Genomic DNA, 22,096 nt, shown 5'->3' with positions numbered 1-22,096 from the left:
TTTTTTTAATTTATAAAATATCAATTTTATTATTGAATTTATATTTCTAGAATATTATTTTCAACAATTATTAACATTTTTGATAAATAAAGGTCATTAAAAACTCTGTTCATCGAACATTATGGCACCTAAAGGTAAGTATTTAAATACTACTCAACGAAAACTTGTTGTAGACTTGGTTAAACAAGGAAATACTTATAGAAAAGTTGAACAACTTATAAATATTCCATATACAACAGTTGGAGCCATTGTAAATAAATACAAACAATATGAAACGTTTGAAAGTCGAACTGGACAAGGGCGAAAGCTGAAGACAACCTCACGAGATGATAGAGAAATTTTAAGAATGATTAAAAAAAATCGGTTTGAAAGTGCAAAAAATATAGCAAATCATCTAAAAAGTTTAACAGGAAACACAATTTCACTAACATCAATTAGAAATCGCATTCATAAAGCAGGGTTTAGTGGATGTATAGCTCGGAAAAAACCGTTTTTAACAAAAAATCATATGAAGAGAAGAATGAATTTTGCAAAAAAGTATTATTTAATGCCAGCATCATTTTGGAAAAATGTACTTTGGTCTGATGAATCCAAGTTTAATTTAAAAAAATCTGATGGTGCACAGAGAGTTTGGCGAAAGAGGGGTGAAGCATTTAATTTGAGTTGTACAAGAGGAACAATTAAACATGGTGGTGGAAGTGTAATGTTATGGGGTTGTATGGCATGGAATGGTGTTGGTAAACTAGATTTTATTGATGAAACAATGAATGCTGATTTGTATAACAATATATTGAAACGAAATTTAAAATCTTCTGCTAAAAGTCTTAGGTTGGGAAACAGTTTTTTGTTTCAACAAGACAAAGATCCAAAACATACTGCTAAAAAAACTAAAACTTTTTTTGATGAAAATGGCATAAATGTTTTAGAATGGCCTTCAGAGAGCCCAGATTTGAATCCAATAGAGCATTTATGGACTTTATTAGATAAAAAAAAATAGGTAATAGAGCATTTACGAAAAAAGAAGATTTAAAGAAAGCTGTTGTTAAATCATGGTCTAATATTGACAATAATCAAATCAAATTTCTTGTAGAATCGATGCCGAAACGCTTGTTAAATGTAATTAAAGCAAAAGGAGGACTAACTAAATATTAAAGTATATTAATAAAATGCAAAAACTTGAAACTGTTTCTCAGTTATTTTCATAAACTGGTATTTTTTCTTAGCTTTAACCTATAAAGTTTTTCTTATACAATTATTTTATGTGCAAGTGTTTTTATCCCCTTCTTTTTGTTTCGAATTCTTAACCAGGTAATTCAAAAGCATAAAGACAAACTTTATAATTTTTTTGAAGGTTTTTTACCAAACAAATAATTAGAGAAAAAAAAGTTCTTTATAATTACTGCTTGATATAGTATTTTATTCAAAGATGTTAACTTTATTGAAAATTTACTTTGTACAATTAAATTCTGTTCTCACTGTATATGTTATGTTCATGTCTGAAAATTTTTTTAAAGGAGAGTTTGTTGCAAATGCTCCTTTAAAAAAAAACGAGTAAAACATGCAAGTCAGTATTTACTGAGCTACTTAGATCCACTGGGTGTGCTTTACCTCAATACCATTAATATAAAATATAGCATAATAGCCTGTTTTACATCAATTTTATACGATTTTATCAATTTCTCTTTTTTTTAAAAAAATACTTTTTTTTCAAGTTTTAAAGGCCTAAACGTTTTATGAGGGGGATTGTGTTGACAATAGAGTATAAACCAAGTAAGTACATATAGAATAAAGTTTTTTTATATAAAAATAAGTTGTAATCGAATGAGTCATTTATCCTAGGGTGCATACTGTTTTAGTCCGCTACATTTATTGCGCTGCTACCAGGTTGCTTTTTTACCTGATCTTTCATTTCCTTTTGGCTTTTTATAAGAATTGTTATAAACAACTCGCAAAAATTTAATTAAATAAGTTTTTTCTAAAACAAAATTTCATACATCAATTTCATTCGAAAAGTTATAATGAAAAAACTTGTTTATAAATTTTTGCACGCTACTGTAAATCTTGATGTGTAGGAAAATGCTGGGCCACAGCCTTATGTTTCAGTTTGATCAATAACAGGGTTAGGAGGGTACAACTTTTGATTAAAAGGAAATGCAATGTTTCTTTTGCTTTTTAATTCCATGTGGGTTTTCAATTATCCAAAAGTAAGTCCCTAAAAAAATGGAAGGATTTATTTTTAAAGAAATAGATATTTCTAAGTTGATTTTCTAAAATCTAAGAAAAGCTCTGAAAATAGAAAATATGTTAAAACTAAAAGTTCATCATAAAATGAAGCTAACAAATAGAAACTTACAAAACAATCCATCGAACTAGATAACAAACGCAGCTGATGATAACATCATTTACACTACAGTTAGTAAAATACTGATTCTTTACAATATTCTGAAAGTAATGAGCATCATTTTCTTCGTAAAACAAACCGAAAAGACTCATGTCATAAAAACCTTCACTATTTCCTTTCAACTATTGAAACTTTCTTCAAAAGAGTTTCGTCCCGTGTTTTTATAAAAGTAGATGACTTATAGCTAGAAATGCTCAATTGTATTTTGCAAATGAGAGAAAACTAGCCAAAATCATCAATTATTTTAAATTTGTGGTGCGGAACAAGCCGAAGAAATGTTCTCAAAATAAAGTAGTTATATATTCAAAGAATTGATCACGTAAAACCTTCCCTAAACCAAATAAAAGAAATAATTAACACTTAATTAAAACGGATCAATACATTTTGGTAACTGTAATTGAATTGCGTGAAGAAACTATTTACGGCGGATTTGAGTGACGTAGTTTCGTTGATATGTTGTAAATATAGTTTAAGCGGTTTATTTTATGAGCATATTTGAGATTCTTTGTATAGTATAAATTGAAGGAAAACTTTTTGTAAAGGGAATTTTTAAGGAGAAGAGAAAATGTAGAGCTGAAACGTTGTGTTCGCTGCGAGAAAACAACAGTAACAAATCTAAGAACAAAAAATTTTTGCAAGTTGTTTATAACAAATCTTATAAAAAGCCAAAAGGAAATGAAAGATCAGGTAAAAAAGCAACCTGGTAGCAGCGAAATAAATGTAGCAGACTAAAACAGTATGCACCCTAGGATAAATGACTCATTCGATTACAACTTATTTGTATATCAAAAAACTCTATTCTATATGTACTTACTTGGTTTATACTCTATTGTCAACACAATCCCCCTCATAAAACGTTTAGGCCTTTAAAACCTGAAAAAAGTGTATTTTTTTAAAAAAAAGAGAAATTGATAATATCGTATAAAATTGATGTAAAACAAGCCAATATGCTATATTTTATATTAATGGTATTGAGGTAAAGCACACCCAGTGGACCTAAGTAGCTCAGTAAATACTGACTTGCATGCTTTATTCCCCATTTAACTTACTATTGGTTAGTTTTTTGAGGTCACGAATTTCTAATTTTTGCTAACAAAAAACACAATTCAATCTGTGTTTCAGCTTGTTTTTCATTTTATATGGAGTTTTGTTTCAATTTTAACAGTTCTGTTAGAAACGAAAAAAAAAAAGTAAGGGGAAATAAATTTAAATAGTTTATCCTGTGGCTCAGCAAAAATTTATAAAGTGAAATTTGTAAACTGATATTTTTTGGCATAAGCAATCAATATTCCCTAGTGATGAGGAATCCATATTTTTTTCCAAACTTTAATTATGTTATGGTCTTGTAATCTTGAAAAGTCAAAATAGGTGTTTGTCAATGATAAAATAAAATGTTCTGGTAGTGTAATTAAGTCAAATATTGGTGTTAAGTTTTTTATGGTTAAAAACATTAAAACTACCATTAAACTCTGGTTACCGTTTAAAAGCTTTCATTAATCTATTTCTAAGAATTAATATTTTTTATTATTTTAATCATTTTGACATATATTTAAGAAACTAGAAGAAAAAAACAGATAACTTTCATTTTTAAAATGTTATGCATATAAATACAATTAACAGACATATATATTAATTTTTAAAGTTTGTATAAAGTGAGAGTGAAATAAATTTACACTCTTACTTTATACAACTCTATGTGAGAGTGAAAGTGAGAGTGAAACAACTCTATGAAAATACAACTCTATGAAAAAAGATGTTAACAATATAAGAATATCAAAATAAACATTTTTACATTTTCTCTGTGACAGAGTCATTGATTGCATGATATTTACCTTATATTACACTGCAAAACTAAAAGATTATTTTACTAAAAATTTTTCTTTTATCACGTTTTTAACTGTTAAACTAAATCTCAAAAGTTTTTCTTCTAAAAACATTTTAAATCATTTTTAAAAACAGATTGCAAATTGAAGTTTAATAATAAAAAAGGCTTAAAAGTATTTTTAATAACTTCAAACAAATAAATTGAGATGACATCGAATGTATTATTTTCAAGATAACTTTAATTAACGTAAATGTAACATGGAAGAAACGATTTTTTACCATGCAGTAAACGAATTTTATTGAATAATAAAATTGAAAAATACGAAATATAACAAAATACTTGAAGTTAACAACCTTGTCATTTGTTTTGCAGAACTTAACATATTGAAAAAAAAAAATCTTTTGAGCAGTAAGTGATGTCAAAACATCTTTTGCAGTTCAAAACGTAATTTATTTTGTCTTTGAAATCAAAAACAATAACTTTGTTAAATTGAAGAAAAAAAAATTAAAAATAATAAAATTAAATTGAAGGTAAAAACATAAACATAATTAGTTTGGTGTGTAATAATGGTGTGTAATATCTGTTATATAAATCTAGATACAGATGTTACATTTCTTTACTCACAAAATACAAGTAAAGAGAGAAGAAAAATGGTAATATGACATTATTTATAATTTTCATATAATATTTCTATTTTTGTTTTTGTTTTTATGTTCAACTTTGTCCCAACTTTATTCCATTGTTTTGACTAAATGAACTTTGAAATAAACAACAGGTGTGTTATTTTAATAACGCTGCAATTTTTAAACTAAAAAAATTGTTTAATTCGTTTGAAGAAAGGTTAGTTAGACACTTAATTAAATAGCAAAATTGTATAAAAAAAACTTTTTAAAATAGTATTTTCAATTGCCATTTAAAATATTTCATTAAACATTTAAAATGTTTATTAAAAGCTTAATAATTCTTAACTAAAGGTTGCAACAGATTAAATTCATTGGTTCAATCAAAGCATGAAGTCAGCTCTCTAGAGCTACTTCATGCTTTTAAAAGCCACATAAAAAATGTTTGGGAGGTTCTTCCAGAAATATTGAGCTGCAGAGAGATAAAAGTATTTGAAAATTTTACATTAAACATAAATTTAAGATTAAAACTTTTTAGATATTTAAATCAAACTTTTGTTCTACAAAATTTCACAACTCAATTTCTTTGAATCTCAAATACTGATTATATAAAGACCCTGTTTGCATGAAAACAAAAATATACACTAATAAAATATATACAACTTTAAAAGTTTTAAATACATTTTCTCCTATGCTTATTTTATATTGTATGAGAAACATCCTCCTTTAAAACAATGTTTGGCCTAATTTTATTCTATTATAAATATTAAAGATTACAAGTTTTTGGTGGCCATCATTCCTTTGTTGTTGTTTTTTTTCAGTTGATTAATATTTTTAACTTAACAAAGTCAGTCAACATATTTAAAAGTAATATTAAAAAAATTCATTAACTTGAATAATCATAAATAAATGCACAAATTAAACAAAAACTTTTTAACATGTGAGATTTCTTATAATATCAATACAAGAAATATATACAAGAAATCTCACATATATAGAAATTTTTGATGTGTTATTTAAGTTAACAATTTTTTTAACATGGCTGAAATATGTTGACTGTCTTTGTTAAGTTAAAACTATCAATCAACTGAAAAAAACAAACAACAAAAAGGATATGATAACCTCCAAAAAACTTGTAATATTTCTTGTTATATCAAAATTAAAAAGGATATTAAAAGGATTATAAAATATAGCTCAAGTAACGAGCTTATTTTTTATGAAAAAACAAGGCTTTTTAATATCCAACTGTGAGGTGCATTTCAATGGAAATTACTGACTATTTAATCATTCTACTTCTTACTCAAAAAAATAATTAAAAAAATTATTTTTAAAAACAGCACTAAATAAAACAAAAATTCTCTATAATTAAAGAAAATTTAAGGGAAACAAATTGATAGAACTCATTATAAATATAACAAACTAATGATGAAAACTCAAACAAAGTGTAATGTTTCTTTAAAATTTTAATTGAAACATACCAAGTACAGCATTAAGGAATGAATTCCTTTCTTCATTTGAGTTCTTCAAGTTAGCAAGAAATCTCACTAAACAGCTTTTGTTTTCATTTGCCAGTCCACAGATCATAGGCAAACAACTTCGCAACTTTTTGTTACTGATAACCTCCTCAGAACTCAAATAAATGTGTGCATAAACTGAAGCACAAAACTCCATTAAAGTGAGGTGAGCAAACTGATATTGAGGACCAAGTTGTGATTCAACTCTTTCAATGAAACCCAAAAGTTCATTTTCAACTTCATCAAAGTCATTCACAATACCTTTCATTTCCTCTTGGGAGAAAAGAATTTTACCTTGATTGAACAACTCCCAAGCAACTTTACAAACTCTTAAAACATGTTGCTTGTTTTTCTCATTTTGCATCATTTTGTAAACTGGTTTATCAGTTTTACAAATGTGATTCTGAAAAAAGTATAAAAAAATTGAGCAATACAACTCAGTCATAGTGTTGAAAGAATAAGAACCACTTGCAGCAATAACTGCACACATTGCTGATAAATAAAATGGAACAGATGCCATGGCTTTAGCATAGAAAGACTCTTTAAGAACCCTTTTAATGGCTTCTTTTTTGTTGTCATAATTTTCAATATACTTATTAACTCCCTCATCATTTAAACCCATTATATGAATGGTTAACTTGTCTGTACATTCTCTAACTTTATATTTATATAGTGATATAGCTCCAACTCTTCCAGCAACAACACATTTGTGTTTTTGAGTATTCAATGCTTTTGATAACACATTAACAATAGGTTGTTTGCTTGAATATTGGGGATCGTTATTTATTAATTCATCAATGTGAGCAAACTCATCTAACCCATCTATCACAAACAATATAGAAAAATGGTTACAATCATCAGACTCTTGAAAAATATCTTTGTAGAAAACTTTTTACAGATCATTTATGTTACTGATATTTTGATGTTGATTTAACTTTCTACATTCAAGATAAAAAACAAGATCCACATTTTTCCATAAGTTACCATTAGCCCAGTCCAGTAAGCACTTACTGAGCAAACAAGTTTTTCCAATTCCAGCAATGCCAGATATCAAGAGTAAAGATAGTTCTTTTGAAAACACTTCATCAAACCCAATTGGCTTATAGGTCATTTGTCTCTTAATAAATAATTCTCGCTCAGCATTTAATACAGTATCTTTTTCCACTTCATCTGCATCAACTACAGTCAATTCAATGAACTTATTTAAAAAATCAACTTTAGCAGGAGTTTTTACTAAGTGCACAATTTCATCCATTTTTCCATATGTTTTAAGATAAAACTTTTTCAGTGCTTCACGCATTTCTGAAAGAACAAAAAAAGAATTTTACTTTACATTTTTAAAGAAACATTTTCATTTTGATTTTAATAAATTTGTTTCAACATAAATATAAAATAATAAACTAAATATAATTTGTGACGTCATGTACAAACAGCAAATATTGTCTATAATAAAATCTTTTTTTCAGAATTCAAAAAATTTTGAAAATAAAAACTAATTTATGATTTTATGTGTATGTTGAAAATCCATAGAAAGTTTAAAATGGATTCCTAATACACATTTATTTTAACAAATAACTGAGAATAAAAGAGGTGGATTTTATATAATTGCTAGCATTTTATATTTTGTATCTTATCATATACTACACTTATTTTTATTTGTTCAATTTTTATTTTTATCTTTATCTTACACTACCTTTATTCTTTTAAGGAAAAGGTATTCAAGCAAAGTTATAACAATGAATGAGAGATTTAAGTTTTACAAAAACCATTTCAAATATAAAACAATATAAAAACTTCTTTTAAATAAAGCTTGGCTTTTGCAGTGTTATTATTATTATTATTATTATTATTATTATTATTATTATTATTATTATTATTATTATTATTATTATTATTATTATTATTATTATTATTATTATCATTATTATTATTATCATTATTATTATTATTATTATTATTATTATTATTATTATTATTATTATTATTATTATTATTATTATTATTATTATTATTATTATTATTATTACTATTATTATAAAAAGAAAAAAAAAAGAAAAAAAAGTCTGAGGGAATAAAGGATTTAGTGTTAATTTTCTTTCATTTTAAATCTGTACAATCATTTATTTAGTTTACCCATTTAACAATTCAGCCATTAAAAGAATCATGATAAATATTTGTCAGTAAACTTTTGTCAAAGTTTCCTGTAGCAAGTTAAATATTATTTTAGCATTAAGTACATGTTTCTGAATATTTTGAATGATTTTGGCAATTAAAATAAAACTTATTTTTACAATAATAACTACATGTACCAGCACAAGACTGATTTATTTTGAAATATTTTATGTTTAGAATTTTCTAGGCATGTAATTGTAGTATTTGTGCTATTGGTATACCTTTGCCATAATTCCAGATTTGACATTACTTTTCAATTGTGACTAGTTAAAATTACATTTGTCTCAATGTTACAACCAGTAATGGGGTAACATTGACATTTAAGGAGATTAAAAAAATGAAAAAAAAGTTCCAGTAAATTTGGAATGTTTTCAATAAACTATTTTTATAGCTAGATCTTCCAAAGGAGACCATATACTAACAAGTCTGTCTATGGTCATTTTAACAAGAATGTTACTACAGATGTACAGTAGTACAGATGTAAGCGCTTGTATAAAAGTTCTCAGCTACACGATAAGTTCTAGGCAACTCACTTAAATGTCAAAATCTGTTACTTATGTGTTAATAATAATATTACACAACACTTGTTGCCAATAGCAGTTTAATAATAAAATGTAATTAACAAAATAAAAGGTTTAGTTTAACAACAAATTATAGTATTAAGTTGGTTATTTATATGATAAACAAAAGACTTTTAAAAGAGATATGAGCAGCAATCAATCAATTTAGTAATGGAAACAAAATTAACCCATGCTAAAGTAACAGAACTTGTGAAATTTCATTGAAAATGATTTTCTTGATTTAATACTTCATTTTTCTATAATAATTTTTCTATAACTTGCATTAAAAATTTGTATAACAAAATGTTTTAAAAGAGATAAGAGCAGCAAATGGTTTAATAAATAATAGAAAGAAATTATTTTCATAGGAAATTATTAGCAGAAATGAAATTAAAAGAAATACAAATAAAGTAAAAAAATGATGAAAGATAATAAGTTGGTTTTCTTGATTCAACCCCTTACTGAATGATTTTTTTTTCACTAAACAAAAAAATATATAATGCATGAAAAGTGAAATAAAGGGACACCAGTTTTATATATTTTTCATAAAGAAAAAAAAAAAAATTATATTGGTACACATCTGGCATGCTATGCAATTAAGGTAATAACAAAAAGAATAAATTATTTTGGATCATTTATGATTTATTATGCAGTAAGAGGGTTAATGATGCTGCATTTTTAAAACAATTCCGAATAAAATGGAAATAATTTTTATTGAAATTGATTTTTAAGTAAAATCAATTTTTAAAGATAGACTTATTTTTAAAAAAAAAACTGAATTTTTTGACAAAGGAACAAAGGCAAAGAGTAAGTTATATAAGGATTGAAGAAATATACAAAAAATAAATTATAAATAAGGCTTATTTTATAAAATGTTCAAAAACAAATTACAGTTATGCTATAAAGTTGAGCACCAGTTAAAATTCTTTTTTCATTTCTCATTTCAAATTCAAATAGTTCAATTAAGAGTTAATATTTTTTAAATCAGAAAAATAGTTTAGAAGAAACAAGAGAAATACTTTAAAAATACTTTTTATTTATTTAAAAATTATATTAATTACAAAAAAAATAAATAAATTGCAAACATAAGTACTGAAATATATTAAATAATAAAAGTTGAGCGAAATTTCAATTTTAAATATTAATTACAAAATCAAAAATTTTAAGCTTAGTTTCTTTTTGTTTAAATCATTAACCTCATAGAGAATTTATGAGTTTATAAACATTAACCTCATAGAGAATTTATAAGTTTATAATTTAAACAAAAGAAAAAATTTTTACATCGAACTTTTTTTCACTTATTGTAACCTTTGTATGAAAAAAAAACTATTTCCTTAACTAGATTTTATAAAAAAGCAATTACAGCATGCTGAATTAGTTTTTTGCTGCCAATCGCAAAAAAAAAAAAAATTATTGTCAGTTATCAAAACAAAACAAAACAAAAAAAAAAAAAAAAAAAAGCAATCATTTATTGGTTCATTTTCAAACAAATTTAAGAAAATCATTTTTGAATTTGATTAACTGGAGATAGAAACTTATTTTCAGACTCTAATGTATGACCACTCAATCTCAGGTAATCAACTAAATCACACTTGTACAATTTTAAGGAGAATATGACTGTATTTATTATAACCATCATAATGTCAAATATTTTATAGCATTATCTTAAATTTTTAGATGATTGCTTGCTAATACTATTTCGGCTGTCAAATTGTTAAAATTATGTCAATAATAAAATTTTTACTAGGTAAACATTTTTTGTACTTAAGTTAAGAAAAAACATTTTTGTTCTGTTGTATTTTATATACAATTATTTATTATATATTAGTTTTACATTTAAAAAATATTTGCTAATTCTATAACTTTTTACTTTACTTATTAACAAAAATAGTAAATGAATTAAATTATTAAAAATACTAGATATAATAAGAATAATAGCAACAATGATAACAAAAACAGTAAAAAAATATAATAGTAATAGTTATAATAATAATAATAATAATAATAATAATAATAATAATAATAATAATAATAATAATAATAATAATAATAATAATAATAATAACAATAATAATAATAATAATAATAACAATAATAATAATAATAATAAAAACAATAATAATAATAATAATGATAATAATAATAATGATAATAATAATAATAATAATAATAATAATAATAATAATAATAATAATAATAATAATAATAATAATAATAATAATAATAATAATAATAATAATAATAATAATAATAATAATAATAATAATAATAACAATAGTAATAATAGTAATAATAGTAATAATAACAATAATAACAATAAGAATAGAAATAATAATAGTAATGATAATAGAAGTAATGATAATATTATAAATATGACAGTAACAAAATTAGTAACATTAGCAACAACACAACAACAATAATAATTTTAATAAAAAGAATAATAATCATAATTAAAAACAAAAACTTTTTTTAGTAATTAGAATTTTTTAATAATTATTTGTATGCATCATTTACAAATGCATTTGTGTATATTATTTATTTATAACTGTTTCAACTATAGCATTGTTAAAACTGTGTCAATAAAAAACAATGCTCAAATTATGTTCTTTGAAAAACTACCTATATGAATAAAGATTACACTTTATCCAATGAAATATGATTTTCCATTTATTGTAACATTTAAATTAACTTTAAATGTTACAATAAATGGAAAAATCAGCAAAATCCAACTTAAAATTAATCAATTTTATGTTGTTAATCAGTTTTATGTTTTCATTTAAAGTAATTTTTCATTAAAATTTTCAACATAATGTTAGATTATGTTGAAAATTTCAAATTTCAAAGTTTTAATTCACTATGAAATTCACTATGAAATTCACCATGAAATAATAATATATATTGGTTCATTTTCAAAATAATTCACAATTAAATCACTAGCAATCACGATCAAATCAATAATTGGTTCATTTTCAAAATAATTCACTATTAAATCACTAACAATCACGATCAAATCAATAATTGGTTCATTTTCAAAATAATTCACTATTAAATCACTAATAATCACGATCAAATCAATAATTGGTTCATTTTCAAAATAATTCACAATGAAATCACTAACAATCACGATCAAATCAATAATTGGTTTATTTTCAAAATAATTCACAACTAAATCACTAACAATCACGATTTCAAATTTCAAAGTTTTAATTCACCATGAAATTCACTATGAAATAGAACATCAAAGAGAAAGATTAAAATTAAAAATATTTTTAGTATTTTTTTTTCTTTTCTAAGACTATTATACTTAAAATAGTGGATATTGGAATAATATTGGCTATTTAATATATAAAAATTTTTATATTTCAAATGGACAATATTATTCTGATATTAACTCTTTTTCTTATAACCAGATACTAATTTTGTTTCACAAAACAAAAAGAACTCTATTATTACAGAACTCTATAAACATAAGTTTTTATAGAAGAAATAACAAAAAAAACATTTCTTAATTTAAATTTAACAGAAGATTCAACATAAAAGACTCAAAGTTAAAAAATTTCCTTTTAACATAAACAAAAATTTTAAAGAAATAATTTTTTTGAAGGAAAATTTGAATATAGTAAAAATATGAATATTTAATTCAAAAATCATTTTAATTTCATTAACAAATATGAAATTTAATTTTAGATGCAAAATTAATTTTATCAAAATTTTATCAATTTTATTGACAAAAATATATGATTCATTCTTAATAAAGCTAAAAATCACAGGAAAAGGTTTCCGTTCTCATGTTGTTTCAACAACTTTCTATTGTGAGAGACTATTTGTTTTTTTATTTACACTTATTCGTTAAAATATATTTTTGATAACTATTCATTCTTTTTTAAACAAATGCTTTTTAGGTATTTATATATAAATTTATATTTCAATATTTTTCCAAATATAGAAACTTTATAAAGACATTCTTAAAATTTCTATATGTTAAGTATCACAGTGTCTGCTGATACATTATTAAGCAAAACTAATTATGTGCCAGCATAATTAATTTTCTATAATTATGCTGGTGCATATTGCTTACAATTAATTCACATCTAAGTTGCTTTAAATGAACTTTGTATATTAAAAAAAAATTAAAAATCTGTATAAAATAAAAATTACTTAAAAGTAATACCTTTGTCAGTTAATTTAATAAATAATCAACTGACAAAATAGAGTTTTTTAATAACAAAAACTTTCACTTTGAAATCTTTAATAAAGATGTTAATATTAAAAAAATGCATACATATAAGAGTATACATAAATATACAAACACAATTAAACTTTGTCTACAAATATTCAATATTATGATTTTGCTTCAAAAGTAAAATGATGAGAATTGCTAAAATGAAAACATTTTAATTTTGAAAATCAAGTCATTAAAAATATTGTATCTGTTATTACATTAAAGTCATGAAATACTGTTGCTAAAAGAAATATTGAATCATAAGTTAATTCAGAGAGACAAAAAGGAGTTTTGAAATGTTCAAAATATTGTAAAGTTGTAAAAGTTCTTCCTGAAAATGCTTTGTTAATAACAACCAATTTTAGTTTGTTTCAACTTTTCAATTGAACTGCGATGAGAACAAGTAACAGTAAGCTATGAAGATTCAAGTTTTGCTGTATTTAAAACAGAAATAAAAAAAGGATTTACAAGAAGTATTTGCAAAGGAGGCTAACGAGTGTGTGTAACTATAACTGCTATAAAAAAAAACATCAGACAAAATGAATAAAAGAAAAGATCTCATCAACCTGTTTATAACAATTAAAAACAGTACAAATATAAATCATAATCAAAAAACTTGATTATTAAGATGAAAAAACAAGACAACAACAGAATATAATTTTAAATATAAAACTCCAAGAGATTAAAAAAAGAACTGGGATTAAGTGGAATGATGAGTCCTTGCATTAATGTAAAATTACACAAAAATTAGTACTAAATTAAAAGTTTAGTTCAGCAATGAGCAAACGCAACATTTGATACAATCAACTTATTTTTAGTATTGGTAAAACTAAAGCATTTTCATTTGTAATAGCCTACAATCTACATTAAAATCAATTTTTGGAACCATGTAAGAATCAATTTTCGGAACCACGTAAGAATCAATTTCAAAACTAGAAAAAAAAACCAATTGTATTGAACCTATAAACATTCATAAGATCAATATCACTGATGTCCAATTATAGTTAATTAAAGCTCTATGTTTTCATCACTTGAATACATTAAAAAAAAGAGTAAGTAAAATTATTAAAATTAAAATAAACATGGAAATCAAAACTATTTCCAAAAGCATCTCTTGCAATAAAATTGTACTAAAATATGTATCTATAAAACAACCCACATCATTAAATAATCACAACTAACAGATGTGCTATCTTGGAAAGAAACTGATTAAATAATATACAAATTTACTAAAAATGTAAAAAGATTTTATTTATTCAGTTTAATTATTCACATTAATTTTTTTTGAAAAAGTATCAAGTTTTTTTCCATTCTTACTAAAATAAGAAATTAACTTTGTCATTTTTGATAGAAATCTTCCCACCTTACTATGGAATGAACTTTTGTAAGATTTTGAAGAACCAGTAAGATTTTGAATGTTAAACAGACCCTTAACAACTACTATGGTGTCCCAAAATAAGCAAGAAAACTTTTTTTTTGAAAAGTGTTGCACATACTCATTTTTTTTTAATTTTTACATTAATTGACATTAAGGGGTCCCCTCTAAATGTCAATTAATTAATGTAAAAATTAAGAAAAATGAAACTTCATAAATTTCTTGCAAATCAATGTCAAAAAATCAATGAAAATTGCATTCAATGTGTGGCAATATTCTGAAACTTTCTACAAATCAGTGATTATCCTACTGTTGATTGTTTCTCACCATTAGACAATTTTTTATCAGCAGAATTCAAATGTTTTTCTATTTATCCCCCACAGGAGTTTGACATACAAGCAAAACAAAAACCATGTAAACACAAAATTATTCAATTGTAATAAGGCTGAATTGTTAATTCATTGTGTCCATGGCATTATTAAAAATACAAAACTACAATTTTATAATATGTTGCATGAGTGTTCAGTACCAAGACAAAAATACAAAAAAAAAAAAGTACAAAATTACAAGTGGAATTACAAGTGTACTTTGCTTGGTTATGCTCAGTATTACAGTTTGGAAAACTGTCAATATCTTAATAATAACATATCATCCGATCAAAAACCTTTGTTTAGGAGTGCAAAACAGTTCAGTTATAAATGCTTAGTTACTGTGGCATTGAAATTCTGTATGAGAGCAACAACACAGTCATTAACAAAAACCAAATTATTAACCATCTCAGATGCAGTCTTGTATAATTATTTTTCACTGAAATCTCTAAAAAACTGTCTCCAATGGTGGTGGTCTTGAAAAAACTCCTAGAGATAGATAAGTCTTGCACTGTATGAGGAAGACTCTTAAAAAGATGCAGTCCTCAATCATCTCTAATTCCTGACACAAATTGTGCATTTTCCTGACAAAAGAGATACCAAAAAAATAATGAGAGGAGTCATCAGCTCTAGGCTCAAGTACCCAATTAATCTGTGGAGGGTACCTAGACTTAACCAGACCTGCAGTTAGTAGAAGAAATTCTCTATAACCATCTAATGGATGGCCAAGACGAAGTTGGTCATCAATCAGTGCCTTTCTTTTCTATTTTGGCTGTCACAAGCAGTGATTAATGGTGTAATGGAATTAGATTAATGGAATTAGGTAATGGATTAGATTAAACTATTTCTCTTTGAATCTAATGCCCAATTACCTAGTACCTCAGATCTTTTTAAACACTGGTCTTGGGTTTATATTTTCTTACAGAGGAAATTTTCTTGGGGTGAGGATGATGAAAGAGGCTGAAAAGAAACATTAAGGAGGGTATGCAACAACATTCCTAAAAAAAAAATTTTTTTTTTTCTGAGACACCCTTAATAACTATTGCATTTTTAGGGTATATTAATTCAACATACTGAGATGAAAAACATATTTGTATTTGAACAAGTTTAACATCTATATATTCTGAGTGTTTTAAATAAATTTTAAAAAATTACTCATTTAAGGTTGATTAAGATTTTAAAAAAATTTTATTTTAAGAAGATTCTATTTTAAAAAGTAATTCAAAAGGCTCCATCTTTAATGGGAAAATTAATTATTTCTTAAATTTGGAATGAAAAACGATGAAAGAGCTTTCACTTACTTAAATCAATTTTAATTTTATTTTTGTAATATCTATCTATATCTATATCTATATCTATATCTATATCTATATCTATATCTGTATCTATATATCTATATCTATATCTATATCTCTCTATCTCTATATCTCTCTCTATATCTCTATCTATATCTATATATCTATATATCTATATATCAATATCTATCTATCTGTGTGTGTGTGTGTGTGTGTGTGTGTGTGTGTGTGTGTGTGTGTGTGTGTGTGTGTGTGTGTGTGTATGTGTGTGTGTGTGTGTATTTGTGTGTGTGTGTGTGTGTGTATACACATAGATAGATAGATATATACATAGATAGATATAGATATATAATAACATATTATAAAAATTATTTTAAAACTGCTTTATTAAAAATGAACTAATTCCAAATATTATAAAAAAAATCATCCTTTAAAATCATCTTAATAATCATCCTCTAAAAAATGCACAAACAGGTTGAATGAGCGATGTTCAAGTAAAACCTTTTAAAGGTCATTAATCAAATATATAATTTCAGAAAATTTATAAAAGAATTTTTATATAAAATAGAGTTGAGACTAAATTTTACTTATATTTTAAATTTAATACTAACTTTAATACTTAAGTAATAATAATAGTAAAATACTTAAGTTTAATCTGATTTTAAGTTTGTTTTTTTTCTGTCTTAAATTGTAAACTCATAAAAAACATACAAAGTTCTTTTATATAAACAAACTGTATTTTTTAAGAAAACTCCCCAAATCTCCTTTGAAAATCACCAAGTTTACTTTTTCCCTCATTTTTAACGGGGAAATTTTTGTTACCTAATTAAATTTTGTAAGTTGGATATATTTTTTTTTTAACCTAATAAAATTTTTTTATTAAATATCCAAAAAAGAATCACAGAGCAGCTTCAGCCCCTTTTAAAAACAACCATAAATTTGATGTTTTCAAGGTGATCAGATGCATTTTTACAAAGAAAAAATTTTTGATAATAGCAATAATAATGATAGTAATAAGTAAACTAAAAAATTAAAACATGAAGAAATATTTTTTAAAGCTATACTAATGTAGCTATACCCACTTGCTGCTCAACTTCAACTCCAATCAGATATTGACCAAATTGTTCATTGGACTAAATCTTGGCTCATGGAGTTAAACGCAAAGAAATGCAAGGTTATGCACTTTGGTCAAAAAAAATTAACTCCTTTCAAGTACTCAATGGAGGAATTAGGCCCTTGTTCAATAACAATTCGAACTACATTGGAAGCAACCACCTCTGAGCGTGACTTGGGAATTCAAATTACCAATGATCTTAAAGTAGAAACCCAATCCATCATTGCCTCATGCAAAGCAAATCAAATGCTAGGCATCCTAAAACACACTTTCCAATCTCGTGATGCTTCTTTATGGAAACAACTCTATTGCACCTACATTCGTCCTTTACTTGAGTTTGCGATTCCGGCCTGGAACCCCCATTTGGTGAAAGATGAACAAACTATTGAGTTAATACAGCGCAGAACAACAAAAATACCAGACAAATTGAAAAAGTTAGACTACAAGTCCATATGTTTACATCTTGGCCTATCTTCTCTAGTTGAACATCGTAAAAGAGGTGACCTCATCCAAAAATATAAAATTACTAATAACATCGACATAGTCAACTGGCACTTTCCCCTCATCACAATTCCACCAAGAGCAAATCACAGAGAAATTCATCACCGTGAGAAGTACAGCAACAATTTAGCTCGTTTCCACTTTTTTAACAATCGCATTGCCAAGGCATGGAACATGTTACCAGATAAAGTAATTAGTTCTTCAACAGTTTTAAAGCGAACAGTTTTAAAGCGAACCTCGATAAGCTTTAATGTTACTACAGCTCACAGCTTTCCTTAGAGAAAGTTGCAATATGAGCTTCACAAAAACTAACTGTAATCTGACAATCTATAATTTGTATTTTGTCAATTATTATTATTTTTGTTGTAACAAATATATACTACTATACTACTACTACTAATGTGTAATAACTTAAAATTAGTAATTATAGCGGTAGTAATAGTAGTTATTATTAACTATTATTAAAATATAAACAATAATAATAATAATAATAATAATAAAAAAAAAAAAAAAAAAAAATAATAATAATAATAATAATAATAATAATAATGATAATAATAAAAATAATAATAATAATGATGATAATAATAATAATAATAATAATAATAATAATAATAATAATAATAATAATAATAATAATAATAATAATAATAATAATAACAATAATATTAATAATAATAATAATAATAATAATAATAATAATAATAATAATAATAATAATAATAATAATAATAATAATAATAATAATAAAAATAATAATAATAATAGCACTGATAATAATGATAATAACAACAATCATAATATTAACAATAATAATAATAGTAGTAAAAGTAATAACAAAAATAAAAATAATACTGGTAAGAATTAAAACAATAATAACAATAAGAAGGAAAGGAATAAAAGGAAGGAAAGAATAGTAAGATAATAATAATAGTAAGAAATAATAATAGTAAGAATAAAAAAAAAGATAAGAAGAAAAATAACAATAATGATAACAATAACAACAACAACATAAACAATAAAAATAATAATACCATTAATAGCATTAATAGCAATAATGATAATAATCACAACAACAGAAATGACAGTTTTTATATTAGCTAACAGTAAAGGTAGAGAAAAAAGATATTACTAAACTTGTACAAAGGTCACCCACCATAGTTTCAATGGAATGAAATTAATAATATCATTCTATGAAACTAATAATATATTCTAAAAAAATGGATGTGATAACAACAAAATGTTTATTGTGTAAAATGATGATTGTGATAAGAAACTGAAATTTTAGTATAACTTTCTGTTTGTTTTTATATCTCATATAAAACCCACGAAAACCTTTTACAATGGTCTTATTTTGAATGTTCTAACAGAGAAAATGTTTTGTATTGGTCAGGCTATTCTATTTTTAAAAGATGCTAAAATCTGACATTTCAACACACTTTCTTAATATGTAGGATTGGATCTCAATAAAGCCTATCACAAATCCTTTAGACATCATGACTTTGACAGAAAAGGTAACAATTTCACAACTAGCTATTTTTAATCTTTTGAGCTTCGCTTGAGGTTTTAATAGGTATAAAAAGGTGGTGTTAAAATCTTTATCAAACTTTGTCAACTTCTTTTTAATTTTACATAGTTTATTATAACTGAAAAATATTTTATTCAAAATATAATTAGACATTAATTTGCTTACCATCTTTATGCTGTTCTGCATCTGTAAAAAAGAACAGAAAAAAACTATAAAAGTTTTTAATGAATACATGATAGGAGAATGTATTATCTTTTGTACTGAGATTATAATAGACTTTGAATAAAATTTGAATAAAATTTTTTTTATAATAAATGAATAAAAGATTTAAGAAATGAAATCATATAAAACTCATATAAAAAGTAACCATGACAGTTTTTCATGAAATTTATTGAAGGAATTATCAATAATATTATATTTAAAAAAAACAATAAAAATAATGAAACACAATCAAAATAAATCACTAAAAAATAATTCACAAAAATAATGAAACACAATCAAAATAAATCACTAAAAAATAATTCACAAAAATAATGAAACACAATCAAAATAAATCACTAAAAAATAATTCACAAAAATAGTTCTCTACTGACTTAGAATTAAAAAGAATGTAAAATGAACTTTTGCTGATTAAAAAAAAGAAACAAAATAAGCAATTTAAAGTTTCACAAAATAAAATCAAGTTCATAAATTTAAGAGAAGATGCAAAATTAGTACAAAATCTATTTTAAAAACTTCATTACTTTTCTCATCACACAATTTTTTTTCAAAATATTTTCATAAATTCAAATAAATGTTTTGGAGGGAAAACTGAAGTTTAAAGCTTATTTTTAGACTGTAATGATTGTCATGTGTCAGTCAGTCAAATGAGTCAAACTAGAATTATCTTGGAGAGAAAATAATTGCATTTATAATAGAAGAGGAAGAGAGAAATAAAAACTATAAAAATTTGTCTAATTTCTTAGAATTTCATTAAAAAAAATTCAAAATGAATGCTTACTAATTTAATTTCAAATAGTTATCTGCAAGTCTTTTGATTGTTTTTTTAAATTTGTGTAAAAATAAAACTTTGTATTGTTCTTAAAATTTATGATAAAAAATGTTACTTTTTATTTACTTTAATTAATAAACTTTTTCACAAAACATTTTGTGTAAAAATAAAAAATACAAGTACTAACTGCTAACTACTACTACTAATAATAATAATAATAATAAAAATAATAAATTAATGATAGTAGCAACAATAATAACAATAATGATAATAATATAAATAATAACAATAACAATAATAGTAATAATAGTATAAATAAAAAGAAAAAAAAAACAATAATTACAATAATAATAATAACAATAGTAATAATAATGAAAATAAATTTTAAAAAAGTAATCATGATGAGATATATAATAATAATAATAATAATAATAATAATAATAATAATAATAATAATAATGTAAATAATAATAATAATAATATAAATAATAATAATAATAATAATAATAATAATAATAATAATGTAAATAATAATAATATAAATAATAATAATAATAATAATAATAATAACAATAATAATAATAATAATAATAATAACAATAATAATAATAACAATAATAATATTAATAATAATAATAATAATAATAATAATAATAATAATAATAATAATAATAATAATAACAATAATAATAATAATAATAATATTAATAATAATAATAATAATAATAATAATAATAATAATAATAATAATAATAATAATAATAACAATAATAATAATAACAATAATAATAATAATAATAATAATAATAACAACAATCATCATCATCATCATCATCATCATCATCATCATCATCATCATCATCATCATCATCATCATCATCATCATCATCATCATCATCATCATCATCATCATCATCATCATCATCATCATCATCATCATCATCATCATCATCATCATCATCATCATCATCATCATCATCATCATCATCATCATCATTTTTGCTATTATTACTGTATTATTGTTGTTTTTATCTATATTACTATTATCTTTATGATTATCATGTAGCAGTAGCAGTAGCAGTAGTAGTAGTAGTAGTAGTAGTAGTAGTAGTAGTAGTAGTAGTAGTAGTAGTAGTAGTAGTAGTAGTTGTAACATTAGTATTATAATTATCAAAAATCTATTAAAGTAAAAATAAATATTCTAAAATAAATTAGCTTACAAATTTTTTGTTGCTCTGCATCTGAAAATAAAATAAAGATAGTTATAATAGTTAATTGTGGAGATCACATAAAGAATAATAAAACCTGCAAGAAATGTTAGAAACTCACATATAGAGGCTATACATTGGTGCAAATCATTCCTTCCCATAGCTTTCAGAGATTTCTGTATATAAGTTATGTAATTATTTGGGTGGAGTTCAACAAGATTTGTTAGAAATCTTTCCACTTTAGACTTATCTCCTCCAGTCACATCATGATCTATTTGCTCAACAATAGCATTCGCCTTATCGCTACATTCAGTAAGACGTGCAAATTTTTTCCAGTTTGTAACTTTCTCAATTAAAATATTCTTTACTTTTGCATCCATACCTAAATAGAAACAGCTTAGC

General features: G+C 23.8%; 1 protein-coding gene and 1 pseudogene across 2 annotated transcripts in view; both read right to left on the bottom strand.

The window, feature by feature from the left end:
- LOC145183507 (uncharacterized) overlaps nucleotides 1–19,672 on the bottom strand; it is a 297,046-nt gene extending 277,374 nt beyond the window's left edge. Inside the window, exon 1 of the mRNA XM_090076576.1 lies at nucleotides 19,657–19,672. The gene's annotated coding sequence lies outside the window, so the exon portion shown is untranslated. The remainder of the gene's footprint in view (nucleotides 1–19,656) is intronic.
- Nucleotides 1–22,096, bottom strand: part of LOC145191802 (uncharacterized) — a 53,216-nt pseudogene that overhangs the window by 7,390 nt on the left and 23,730 nt on the right. Inside the window, exons 6-9 of the transcript XR_016449129.1 lie at nucleotides 21,816–22,076; nucleotides 21,707–21,727; nucleotides 19,661–19,681; nucleotides 6,325–7,662 (exon numbers count right to left, since the gene is read on the bottom strand). The product of XR_016449129.1 is annotated as an uncharacterized LOC145191802 (transcript). The remainder of the gene's footprint in view (nucleotides 1–6,324; nucleotides 7,663–19,660; nucleotides 19,682–21,706; nucleotides 21,728–21,815; nucleotides 22,077–22,096) is intronic.

This window comes from Hydra viridissima, unplaced genomic scaffold, assembly GCF_058129835.1.
Source record: "Hydra viridissima isolate aposymbiotic clone 2 unplaced genomic scaffold, HvirCarnegie_v1 scaffold_1, whole genome shotgun sequence".
Taxonomy (NCBI): domain Eukaryota; kingdom Metazoa; phylum Cnidaria; class Hydrozoa; order Anthoathecata; family Hydridae; genus Hydra; species Hydra viridissima.
This window is presented reverse-complemented; position numbering and strand designations above follow the sequence as displayed.